This window comes from Panulirus ornatus, chromosome 17 (genome assembly GCF_036320965.1).
Source record: "Panulirus ornatus isolate Po-2019 chromosome 17, ASM3632096v1, whole genome shotgun sequence".
NCBI lineage: Eukaryota > Metazoa > Arthropoda > Malacostraca > Decapoda > Palinuridae > Panulirus > Panulirus ornatus.
In genome coordinates this window covers 37,707,325-37,719,811 of record NC_092240.1, presented here as the reverse complement: position 1 = coordinate 37,719,811, position 12,487 = coordinate 37,707,325, and the positions used below count along the sequence as shown (strand labels likewise).

Below are 12,487 nucleotides of genomic sequence, written 5' to 3'. Positions count from 1 at the left end.
ACACACCACACCAGCCTAGTCCAGGTAACCATTTATCGATCATCCCTGGGGGGATCATAAACACCTGGGTTGGGTATTGGCCGACTTTCATAAGCGTGTGTGTGTGTGTGGTCATTTAATTACTATGTGATAATATGTCCTCATTCAGCATTCCATATAATAAAAGAGAACTCTTCACAGCTTGAATAATAAATTTCTTGCTTAATTTCAAGATGTGTCGTCTAGTTGATTTATCCCTGTTTTTTCGAATAACTGCTCTCTGTCTACCTCCTGGAGCTGGCTCAAAAACGTAATATTTGTGATCCCTTTACCCTCATACTTAACTCTCTCATGATGGGGTAAATCTAAGGCAACTAGCGTCTCCGTGTAATTCAACTCTTAACTTTCGTAACATCTTTGATGCCCTCCAGTGGATCTTCTTTATCAGTTCTTTGTGCTACTTTAAATACGATAACCAAACTCAAGAATCATAGTCTACTTTTGGTTTATTGCAGGATGCGAACAGTTCGATATACATTTCCTTACCTATGCATGACTTGAGTTCAAAAATTTGGAAAGAGACATTTTGTTACCTTAATTCTTTTTTTAATGCAGGACTCTGGCGACAGTTCAGGGCGTTGTCAAATCCCAAGTCCCTGTCATACCCAGGTTCCTACAGGTAATATCCTGACCTTGACGCATTCACGAGTCGTCTAGGTCGAGAGCAGAGAATCGAATCCTGATCGCAGAAGGGGGCCTCAAGTTAGTCCTTATGCATGTTCCATGAAATGGGCACCTGGCTCAGTATAAGGTATATCATATTTACACAAAGACTTACAAATTATATATATATATATATATATATATATATGTATATATATATATATATATATATATATATATATATATATATATATATATATATATATATATATATATTTATATATATATACACATGTACATAATTCATACTGTCTGCCTTTATTCATTCCATCGCCACCCCGACACACATGAAATAACAACCCACTCCCCCCGCAAGTGTGCGAGGTAGCGCTGGGAAAAAGACAACAAAAGCCACATTCATTCACACCCAGGCTCAGGCTGTCATGTAATAATGCACCGAAACCACAGCTCCCTTTCCATATCCAGGCCCCACAGAACTTTCCATGGTTTACCCCAGACGCTTCACATGCCCTGGTTCAATCCATTGAGAGCAAGTCGACCCCGGTATACCACATCGTTCCAATTCACTCTACTCCCTGCACGCCTTTCACCCTCCTGCATGTTCAGGCCCCGATCACTCAAAATCTTTTTCACTCCATCTTTCCACCTCCAATTTGGTCTCCCACTTCTCGTTCCCTCCACCTCCGACACATATACCCTCTTGGTCAATCTTTCCTCACTCATTCTCTCCATGTGCCCAAACCATTTCAAAACACCCTGTTCTGCTCTCTCAACCACGCTCTTTTTATTTCCACACATCTCTCTTACCCTTACATTACTTACTCGATCAAACCACCTCACACCACTCATTGTCCTCAAACATCTCATTTCCAGCACATCCACCCTCCTGCGCACAACTCTATCCATAACCCACGCCTCGCAACCATACAACATTGTTGGAACCACTATTCCTTCAAACATACCCATTTTTGCTTTCCGAGATAATGTTCTCGACTTCCACACATTCTTCAAGGCTCCCAGGATTTTCGCCCCCTCCCCCACCCTATGATCCACTTCCGCTTCCATGGTTCCATCCGCTGCCAGATCCACTCCCAGATATCTAAAACACTTTACTTCCTCCAGTTTTTCTCCATTCAAACATACCTCCCAATTGACTTGACCCTCAACCCTACTGTATCTAATTACCTTGCTCTTATTCACATTTACTCTTAACTTTCTGTGTTTTAGATATCTGGGAGTGGATCTGGCAGCTGATGGAACCATGGAAGCGGAAGTGAATCATAGGGTGCGGGATGGGGCGAAAATCCTGGGAGCCTTGAAGAATGTGTGGAAGTCGTGAGCATTATCTCCGAAAGCAAAAATGGGTATGTTTGAAGGAATAGTGGTTCCAACAATGTTGTATGGTTGCGAGGCGTGGGCTACTATGGATAGAGTTGTGCGCAGGAGGGTGGATGTGCTGGAAATGAGATGTTTGAGGACAATATGTGGTGTGAGGTGGTTTGATTGGGTAAGTAATGTTAGAGTAAGAGAGATGTGTGGAAGTAAGAAGAGCGTGGTTGAGAGAGCAGAAGAGGGTGTTTTGAAATGGTTTGGGCACATGGAGAGAATGAGTGAGGAAAGATTGACCAAGAGGATATATGTGTCGGAGGTGGAGGGAACGAGGAGAAGTGGGAGACCAAATTGGATATGGAGAGATGGAGTGAAAAAGATTTTGTGTGATCGAGGCCTGAACATGCAGGAGGGTGAAAGGCGGGCAAGGAATAGAGTGGATTGGATCGATATGGTATACCGGGGTTGACGTGCTGTCAGTGGATTAAATCAGGGCATGTGAAGTGTCTGGGGTAAACCCTGGAAAGTTCTGTGGGGCCTGGATGTGGAAAGGGAGCTGTGGTTTTGGGCATTATTGCATGACAGCTAGAGACTAAGTGTGAACGAATTGGGCCCTTGTTGTCTTTTCCTAGCGCTACCTCGCACACATGAGAGGGGGAGGGGGATGTTATTCCATGTGTGGCGAGGTGGCGATGGGAAGGAATAAAGGCAGTGTGAATTGTGTGCATGTGTATATATGTATATGTCTGTGTGTGTGTATATATATATATATATATATGTACATTGAGATGTATGGGTATGTATATTTGCGTATGGGGACGTGTATGTATATACATGTGCATGTGGGTGGGTTGGGCCATTTCTTTCGTCTGTTTCCTTGCGCTACCTCGCAAACGCGGGAGACAGCGACAAAGCAAATATATATATTTATTTATATTTATCATATATATATATATATATATATATATATATATATATATATATATATATATATATATATATATATGTTAATTATGTTAAAGTTTATCTTTACATTTACGTTTGCAAGATGAAACCAATCTCACTTCTATTTTCCTGAGTCTCTCTTCCTTACCACACTCCCAAGAACTTACCAACAAACTTTTTTTTTTTTTTTTCTAATTTTCCAAAAGACGGAACAGAGAAGAGGGCCAGGTGAGGATATTCCCTCAAAGGCCCAGTCCTCTGTTCTCAACGCTACCTCGCTATCGCGGGAAATGGCGAATAGTATGAAAAAAAAAGTGTATATATATATATATATATATATATATATATATATATATATATATATATATATATATATATATATATATATATATATATATATCGTTAGTGATATGGCATTGATTAGTGCCTAAGTTGCCCGTGGCGTTTCAGCTGACATACAAAAGAAAATCATACTGAGGTCTTCTTTTACAGTGCCGCATCCTTCTTACTTGACACTTAGGTGGTTACGGTTTCAGGCTCTCCTGACATACGTCCTTGTTCCCTTTCCAGTAAAGGAATCATCTGTCTGTCGAAGTAGTTTTCCCAGGGATTTTTGCCTCAAGATCTAGTCTGTTTACCTGCCTTGTATGTGGCGTAGTGTCAAATGCTTTCTTACTGTTTAGGTATAAACAATCCACCTAGCCTTCTCTTTTGTCTTCACCAGAGATCACTGGCTTGTAGGAATCTGAAAGGTTCCTTGCATAAGATTCCCATTCCCATAAACCGTGTTGTTTCTCACTTAGGGATTTTGTCTTCTGCAGGAAGTCAACCATTTGACTTCTGATTTATCTTTCCCAGTTCCTTGTCAACCCCACTCGTCAGGGAGACTAGTACCTAGTTCAGCGCATTCATCTGATCTTCTTTATAGATAAGCATAACGTATGACATTTTCCTCCTCCTTGGCACTTTCCCTCTTATTTCCAGCAATGTAACATCTCCAGTGGTTTTTGAAGTGTGTTTGAACATACCTTCAGCACATGTGGGGAAACGTACCAGAACCTTGAGCCTTATTAGATTTAAGATCCTTTTGAAGCTATTCATGATGTCTACTCCAGTTATTTGAAAGCTTTCCAATACTTCCTTCCCTTGCATCTCAACGGTGTTGGTAATACCGTGATTTCCACCGTGAAAATTGTTTGAACCTGTCATTCAGTTCCTTGAACATCCTTACATTATCCTTTATTGTTCCTCCCTCTGAATCCTTAAGTCTGATCAGCTGCGCTATAGCTGAAAATATACCTCTGACAGATTTATGATAAACTTTCAAATTATCCTCTGCCTCATATCCACTATTCTTTTCAAAGGTTTTCTCTTCGTCATTTCTTGCTCTGCAATGCTTATCTCTCGCTCTCTCGTACCTTATAAATGCTGGATGGCTGGAGTGGTGCCTGCATCTTCGTTACACCACAACGGGAAGCTCCTTCGCTTTTCACATTTTCTATTCACCCACTCCTCCCTCTTCCACAACCTCCCCGTTGTAGTTGAGGATACTGGTACCCATGTTTCTATTCCTTCTTGTAAATTTCGCAGAACTTTCCACCACAATGCCCTAGTTTGTGGCTGCTGAACTCCACATCCCACTTTATGTTTCCAAAGAAATTGTTGAGTTCTGCTCAGTTTCCATGATTATATCTCCTTATCTGAGTCTGGTCTTATCTTCGTTCTTTTAACGGCCTCACACACCACATAAACTGAAGCATTGCATGATTACTGTTTCTAGTGGTGTATTGCATGTGATTTTTCAATTTCCACACTACTACGTGGGAAGATGAGATCTACTAATGATGACCACTCCCTCTCAGCCCTCTGTGTACAGTATAGGGTATGTGTCTGTATACACTCGAAGATCTTATGTCTCTATGACTCTCCATCTCCAAAAGAGTCCAGTTTTCATCAAGGCTCTGTTCTTTTATCTGAAATCCACCTAACCCCCTCCTCCCAGCCACCACCACCACCACCATTAACTGTACCTTACCATCTACAGGATGTGGGTGTTTTACCTCTTCAAGTACCACCCTATTCGTTCCCTTATTGTTATCATTGCATGTTGTTGTTCGTTAAAATACATCACTTTACGCTTCTTTCTTACAGTTACTCTTACCGCTATTACTGCATGAATGGCCCATCCTCCAGAATTTCCTAAGACGTAAGGCTGTCTCTTAGTAAGAGAGCCATTCTTCTTCCTTTGTCGTCTCATTACCTTCTTGGTACCATGTATCCTCGTGTGTGTGTGTGTGTGTGTGTGTGTGTGTGTGTGTGTGTGTGTGTGTGTGTCTGTTTGTGTGTGTGTGTGTGTGTGTGTGTGTGTGTGTGTGCGTATGTGACTGCCCATTTGTATTGTACTGATAGGGTGTTTTACACTCTTATGGCCCAATTTCTTCAACTTTCTCTTCCATCATACAACTGCTTAAATTCATGTTTGCTGCCTGTATCAAATATGTGATGGTAGTTGACATATGTGGGATGATGAAAGGGAGCAGTGTAAAGTGTGCTTATGTGAGAGAGAGAGAGAGAGAGAGAGAGAGAGAGAGAGAGAGAGAGAGAGAGAGGATACCATAAACGTTGGAGTAAGGAATGCTGTATCGGGTGTTTTGTTTGGAAAGAGGGAGACATATAACACAAGTGCTGAGTATTGCACATGTCTGGGATATAGGAAGTGTTGCACCGTCTGTCTAGGTTGGGTGGGCAAAAACCTGAGATACTATCCGAGAATATAGGAGCTGTGAGAGGCGTTTTTGCCCACATTGCTGAGTAATGCCACACTTAGGGATATACATAGTGGGAGGGAGAGGGGAAAATGAAAGTTTAAAAAGAGCAGGAGAGGACGACTTGGAGAGACGAGTGTAGAGAGAGATAAGAAGTTAAAAAGACTTGAATAGGTAGTAGAGTGAAATGCATAGGGTAAGGGAAGGCAAGCAGGCTGTGAAGTGTCAGACAATGCTTTTCTCAGCACAGGAAGTCGAACACTGACGATCTAGAGCGCTGAGGTTGGTTGAAACAAGTTATTCAAAAATGAAGGTACTGTAATGATAGCAAGATCTTATACAAAATATTTTCTGCCTTGCCAGACATAACGTTGATAGAGAGAGAGAGAGAGAGAGAGAGAGAGAGAGAGAGAGAGAGAGAGAGAGAGAGAGAGAGAGAGAGAGAGAGAGAGAGAGAGAGAGAGAGAGAGAGAGAGAGAGAGAGAGAGAGAGAGAGAGAGAGAGAGAGAGAGAGAGAATATTAAAAAGCTTCATAACAAGGTGGAAAATATAAACTGAATTCATGCATCAGTAGGTTCAGGAAGGAGGGCTTTTTAAAACAAATGGATGAGCATCGTCAAGTCTCCTTTATAATGATTTCAAGAGTAAGTTTGGTGTAGACGGTGTCGTGTAGGACGGTGATTCCCCTGGACTGTCGTAATGTTAGAATGCTTTGGTATTACGGTGAAGTGTGAGAACAGCAGACATTGGGTTGCGGATAAGAAAGCAACATTGGTGTGGTTTGGTCAGATGCTGAGAGAGTCATCAAGGATGACAAAACCGTAAAAAGATTATACAGTTGGTGAAATATGAGGACATTTTTATGAGGTAAATCATCATCAACCGATTATTGCAACAGGTTCTATTCATAGCCTACGGATAAGAAAACCTAAAAAACGTTTGAAAATTAGATTCCAGTGTCCGACGAGGAGGAGAAAGGAGGACTTTGTTGGTCTCACATACTCCATCGCGAATGAGGATGAATGGAGAGAAATCCTGAGTGAGCATGGCATGAAGCTGTGTTGTCATTTCATGTGTGGCGGGGTGGCGACGGGAATGAATAGGGGCAGACAGTGTGAATTATGTGCACGTGTATATATGTATATGTCTGTGTGTGTATATATATGTGTGCATTGAGATGTGTAGGTATGTGTGTGTGCTGTGTGTGGACGTGTATGTATATACATGTGTATGTGGGTGGGTTGGACCATTCTTTCGTCTGTTTCCTTGCGCTGCCTCGCTAACGCAGAAGACAGCGACAAAGTATGATGAGTAAATAGATAAAATAAACATTTATTATCCCTGGGGATAGGGGAGAAAGAATACTTCCCGCGTATTCCCTGCGTGTCGTAGAAGGCGACTAAAAGGAGAGGGAGCGGGTAGCTGGCAATCCTCCCCTCTCGTTTCTTTTTTAATTTTCCTAAAGAAGGAACAGAGAAGGGGGCCAGGTGAGGATATTCCCTCAAAGGCCCAGTCCTCTGTTCTTAACGCTACCTGGCTAATGCGGGAAATGGCGAATATTATGAAAGAAATATATATATATATATATATATATATATATATATATATATATATATATATATATATATATATATATATATATATATATATATATATATATATATATATATATTTGCAGTCGATAATATATTGATGATGAGTTTGATAAGATATATTTTATTGGATCTAAGTTAAAGTACCCTAGATCTTTCATTGATAAATCCCTTAAGTTAGCAAAGAAATCACTTTATGGAGTTGAGCACAAACCTCCCATTGACACCAAGATTCTGTTAGTTCTCCCTCTTGATAATAATTTTACTTTACTTACCTTGATGCTTAAATCCTTTACTGTAAATGTTGACTTCAGCAACAATAATACTATAAAGAATGTCTTAATCAGGAACTCACCAGAAAATTCTCCTGGGTGCATTTATAAAGTGCCATGTAGAAATTGTGATAAGTTTTATGTTGGGCAGAGTGGTAAAGATCTTTCTGTTAGACTTAAGCAACATAAATAGTATAAGAACAAGACAAGAATCAAATGCCTTGTTTAATCACGTTAAAAGCTATGATCATTGTATTGACTGGAGTAATGCCATCTCAGTTATTAAGTCTAACTCTATTACCACGTGAAATATCATTGAATCTTCCATTATCAAATACACAAAGAATTATTATCTTGATATTTATGATGGTCTATACAAATTGGATAACTTTATTGTTGATAAAATTTGTAAACAATTCACCTTCTTGTTCTTATAATAAGTTTATGATACGCTTGTTGTCTGTCTTGAACAATCGCATGTTTACCAAATGGCATCCTAGCAACGTCTCTTTGTTGTATATCAGCTGACTTATATTTCTCTCTTGTGTCTCCCCTGATGATGTAATTATTACTCGAAAATGCACTTTGGAACTTGTCTTGTTTCATTTTCCCCATGGACTCATAGGAATATGTCATATATTTTTTATTACACTTTGTCGCTGTCTCCCGCGTTAGCGAGGTAGCGCAAGGAAACAGATGAATGAATGGCCCAACCCACCCACATACACATGTATATACATACACGTCCACACACGTACATATACATACCTATACATCTCAACGTATACATATATATACACATACAGACATATACATATATACACATGTACATAATTCATAACTGTCTGTCTCTATTCATTCTCGTCGCCACCCACCCACACATGAAATAACAACCCCCTCCCCCTGTATGTGCGTGAGGTATCGCTAAGAAAGGACAACAAAGGCCACATTCGTTCACACTCAGTCTCTAGCTGTCATGTAATAATGCACCGAAACCACAGCTCCCTTTCCACATCCAGGCCCCACACAACTTTCCATGGTTTACCCCAGAAGTTTCACATGCCCTGGTTTAATCCATTGACAGCACGTCGACCCCGGTACACCTCATCGTTCCAATTCACTCTATTCCTTGCACGCCTTTCACCCTGCTGCATGTTCAGGCCTCGATCACTGAAAATCTTTTTCACTCTATCTTTCCACCTCCAATTTGGGCTCCCCCTTCTCCTCGTTCCCTCCACCTCTGACACATATATCCTCTTTGTCAATCTTTCCTCACTCATCTCTCCATGTGACCAAACTATTTCAAAACATCCTCTTCAGGTGGACATCTCACACTTTAATCATAAAACTTGCGTACGAAAATATACCTATGTTTGAAAATAAAGGTTTTTCTTAAAAGAAAAAAAAAAGAAATTAATAATTTCAGTGAGCAAAATATGTTTAAAAAAAGGATTACAAATTGTGTGACCAGGTAAACATCTTGAACATTGCACTTATATGTCTTGCTGTTCAAACATTAAAATCACACGGTAAAGTTTTGCAGGACTTGGGGAACTAGGCACAGCCTGTGGTGTGTGCAGTCTACTGACAAATCTTAGCCAGGTGCTAGAGTACATAGGAGGACGTCTTAAGGTTAATATACACAAGAGTCATTTAGAATGGGGTGTCGGGAGCTGTGTCCAGCCACTGCTTGATGGTGGGGACGGCTCTGACCTTCTGGATTAGGGCCACAACGGTTGGGTAGGGCTCCAGCAGCTCCTCCTTCCTCTTCTGTACCTCGCCGAACACTAGTGAGATTATCAGGTCGGCCCACGTCATCTGCCAAGGTGAAGAGATGATGAATGGCAGTAGCATAGTGACCAATACTATCGCTACTGATGGCGTTATAGTTCTATATTATGTGAAATATTCCATTGTATGTCTGTATAATGGTATATGTACTTGTTGCTATTTACATAAATAATCTGTGTGCATAATGTATTTTTTTTTCTGCTGTACGCAATCACGTGCGAAAATCCTCGTGTATATCCGTATATGTATCAAACATCTTTCTGTAACTCGTTATGTGTGACATAACAATAGACATGATGAGGTTCGCCCGCCCCGTGCTGGGGTGGGTCTGGGTACTAACCTTGTCCGACACGAACCACTCCCTCTCCGACAGCCGCTTGTTGAGGCGTTCGAGCGCAGGGGCCATCAGCTTGGGGAAAAAGTTCTCCTTGTACTCCTTCTTCTTCTCTTCTTCGCTCATGGAGGAAAACCTTGAAATACAAGTCAATTTTTTCAGGACCTTCGAAACACGAAAAATTTACACAATGATCTTGTATCTTTCATTAATATACCAGATCATAACACGCTGCGCCTATGTAAAGGTAGCTCGCCAACACGTCTCCCTTCAAAAAAAAAAAAAAAAAAAAAAAGCCCTAAAAGCGTTAAAATCAGAACGATTGTAAAGTAATTCTTCATTTGTGTAAAGCACTTAAATGGATCATGTGAGCTCGGCTTCCTGAAATTCTTAATGTCCTTCCCTGAACCCGTGCCAAAGCACTCGTTCGTCTCCCTCATCTCCTGTCTCTCCCCTCACACTGATCTTTCATCTCCCATCCTCTCTCTTGTAAAGCTCAGTTAGTCTCGGATACCTTGCTCGGCTACACCTCTGCCATGCCCATAGCAGCATGTACTACTGGTCACATTCCTGCTAAAGTATCATCATTGTAAACTTATTCGTCAATGATGTGGGAACAGCGACGTGTCTTACTTTATAAACATTGTCTACAAGACACCTGCGCACTAAGGTGCACGTTCTACCAGAAGAACCAAGTGTACTTGCATCATCTTATATCCTTCACTTGTAATTTCGTAGAGAGTATCAGCTAGGGCATCACAGAAGGCCGCATCCAAGTCGTCCTGGGGCACGAGTCTGGCCTGCTTGGCCAGGTAGCGGGCGATGGCTAGCGACTGTGGCAGCGTCTTGTCGTCCACCACCAGTACTGGCAGCTTGCCGCCGGGGATGTCTGCAGTGTGAGGCTTAGCTTAGGAAACTGATGTCAGTATTATACTGTTATGCTTTTTGTGCTAAATGAGCTAAACGTGAGAAAACAGACATCTGTGAGCAACGTATAAGTTGCAGATAAAGTAAGCACAGACACTAATAACCTAAATCTAGCGACTTTTTCTTGCTAATGTTTTGGGGTAAAGCACGGAAGTACTTCCTGTAAGCAACTCGCACTAAACTCGTGTTCATCACTCGCGAATCTCACTGTTTGTGAAATTTTCTTCATAAACACACACACACACACACACACACACACATATATATATATATATATATATATATATATATATATATATATATATATATATATATATATATATATATTATATATTTATTATTCATTTTGCTTTGTCGCTGTCTTCCGCGTTTGCGAGGTAGCGCAAGGAAACAGACGAAAGAAATGGCCCAACCCACCCCCATACACATGTATATACATACACGTCCACACACGCAAATATACATACCTATACATCTCAATGTACACATATATATACACACACAGACACATACATATATACCCATGCACACAATTCACACTGTCTGCCTTTATTCATTCCCATCGCCACCTCGCCACACATGGAATACCATCCCCCTGCCCCCTCATGTGTGCGAGGTAGCGCTAGGTAAAGTGTGTGAAAGAAGAAAGTTAAGAGTAAATGTGAATAAGAGCAAGGTTATTAGGTGCATTAGTGTTGAGGGTCAAGTCAATTGCGAGGTAAGTTTGAATGGAAAAAAACTGGAGGAAGTAAAGTGTTTTAGATATCTGGGAGTGGATTTAGCAGCGGATGGAACCATGGAAGCGGAAATGAATCATAGGGTGGGGGAGAGGGCGAAAATTCTGGGAGACTTGAAGAATGTTTGGAAGTCGAGAACATTATCTCGGAAAGCAAAAATGGGTATGTTTGAAGGAATAGTGGTTCCAACAATGTTATATGGTTGCGAGGCGTCGGCTATGGATAGAGGTGTGCGCAGGAGGATGGATGTGCTGGAAATGAGATGTTTGAGGACAATGTGCGGTGTGAGGTGGTTTGATCGAGTGAGTAACGTAAGGGTAAGAGAGATGTGTGGAAATAAAAAGAGCGTGGTTGAGAGAGCAGAAGAGGGTGTTTTGAAGTGGTTTGGGCACATGGAGAGAATGAGTGAGGAAAGATTGACCAAGAGGATATATGTGTCGGAGGTGGAGGGAACGAGGAGAAGAGGGAGACCAAATTGGAGGTGGAAAGATGGAGTGAAAAAGATTTTGTGATCGGGGCCTGAACATGCAGGAGGATGAAAGGAGGGCAAGGAATAGAGTGAATTGGAGCGATGTGGTATACCGGGGTTGACGTGCTGTCAGTGGATTGAATCAAGCCATGTGAAGCGTCTGGGGTAAACCATGGAAAGCTGTGTAAGTATGTATATTTGCGTGTGTGGACGTATGTATATACATGTGTGTGGGGGGGGGGGGTTGGGCCATTTCTTTCCGTCTGTTTCCTTGCGCTACCTCGCAAACGCGGGAGACAGCGACAAAGTATAATAAAAAATAAAAAATAAATAAAACTAATAGTAGTTCCAACAGTATTATATGGTTGCGAGGCATGGGCTATAGATAGGGTTGTACGGAGGAGGGTGGATGTGTTGGAAATGAAACGTTTGTGGACAACATGTGGTATGAGGTGGTTTGATTGAGTAAGTAATAAAAGGGTAAAAGAGATGTGTGGTAATCAAAAGAGTGTGACTGAGAGAGCAGAAGAATGTGCACTGAAATGGTTTGGACATATGGAGAGAATGAGTGACGAAAGGTTGACAAAGGGGATATACGTGTCATAGGTGAACGGAACAAGGAGAAGCGGGAGACCATATTGGAGGTGGAACGATGGAGTGAAA

At 41.3% G+C, this 12,487-nt stretch overlaps 1 protein-coding gene and 1 long non-coding RNA gene across 2 annotated transcripts in view; both read right to left on the bottom strand.

The window, feature by feature from the left end:
• Positions 1 to 12,487, bottom strand: part of LOC139754425 (very long chain fatty acid elongase AAEL008004) — a 467,896-nt gene that overhangs the window by 229,574 nt on the left and 225,835 nt on the right. The window lies entirely within an intron of this gene.
• LOC139754470 (uncharacterized) lies at positions 8,984 to 9,837 on the bottom strand. The gene is made up of 2 exons (XR_011713891.1): positions 9,698 to 9,837; positions 8,984 to 9,384 (listed from the first exon to the last, which is right to left on the bottom strand). It is a non-coding gene; the product is annotated as an uncharacterized lncRNA (long non-coding RNA).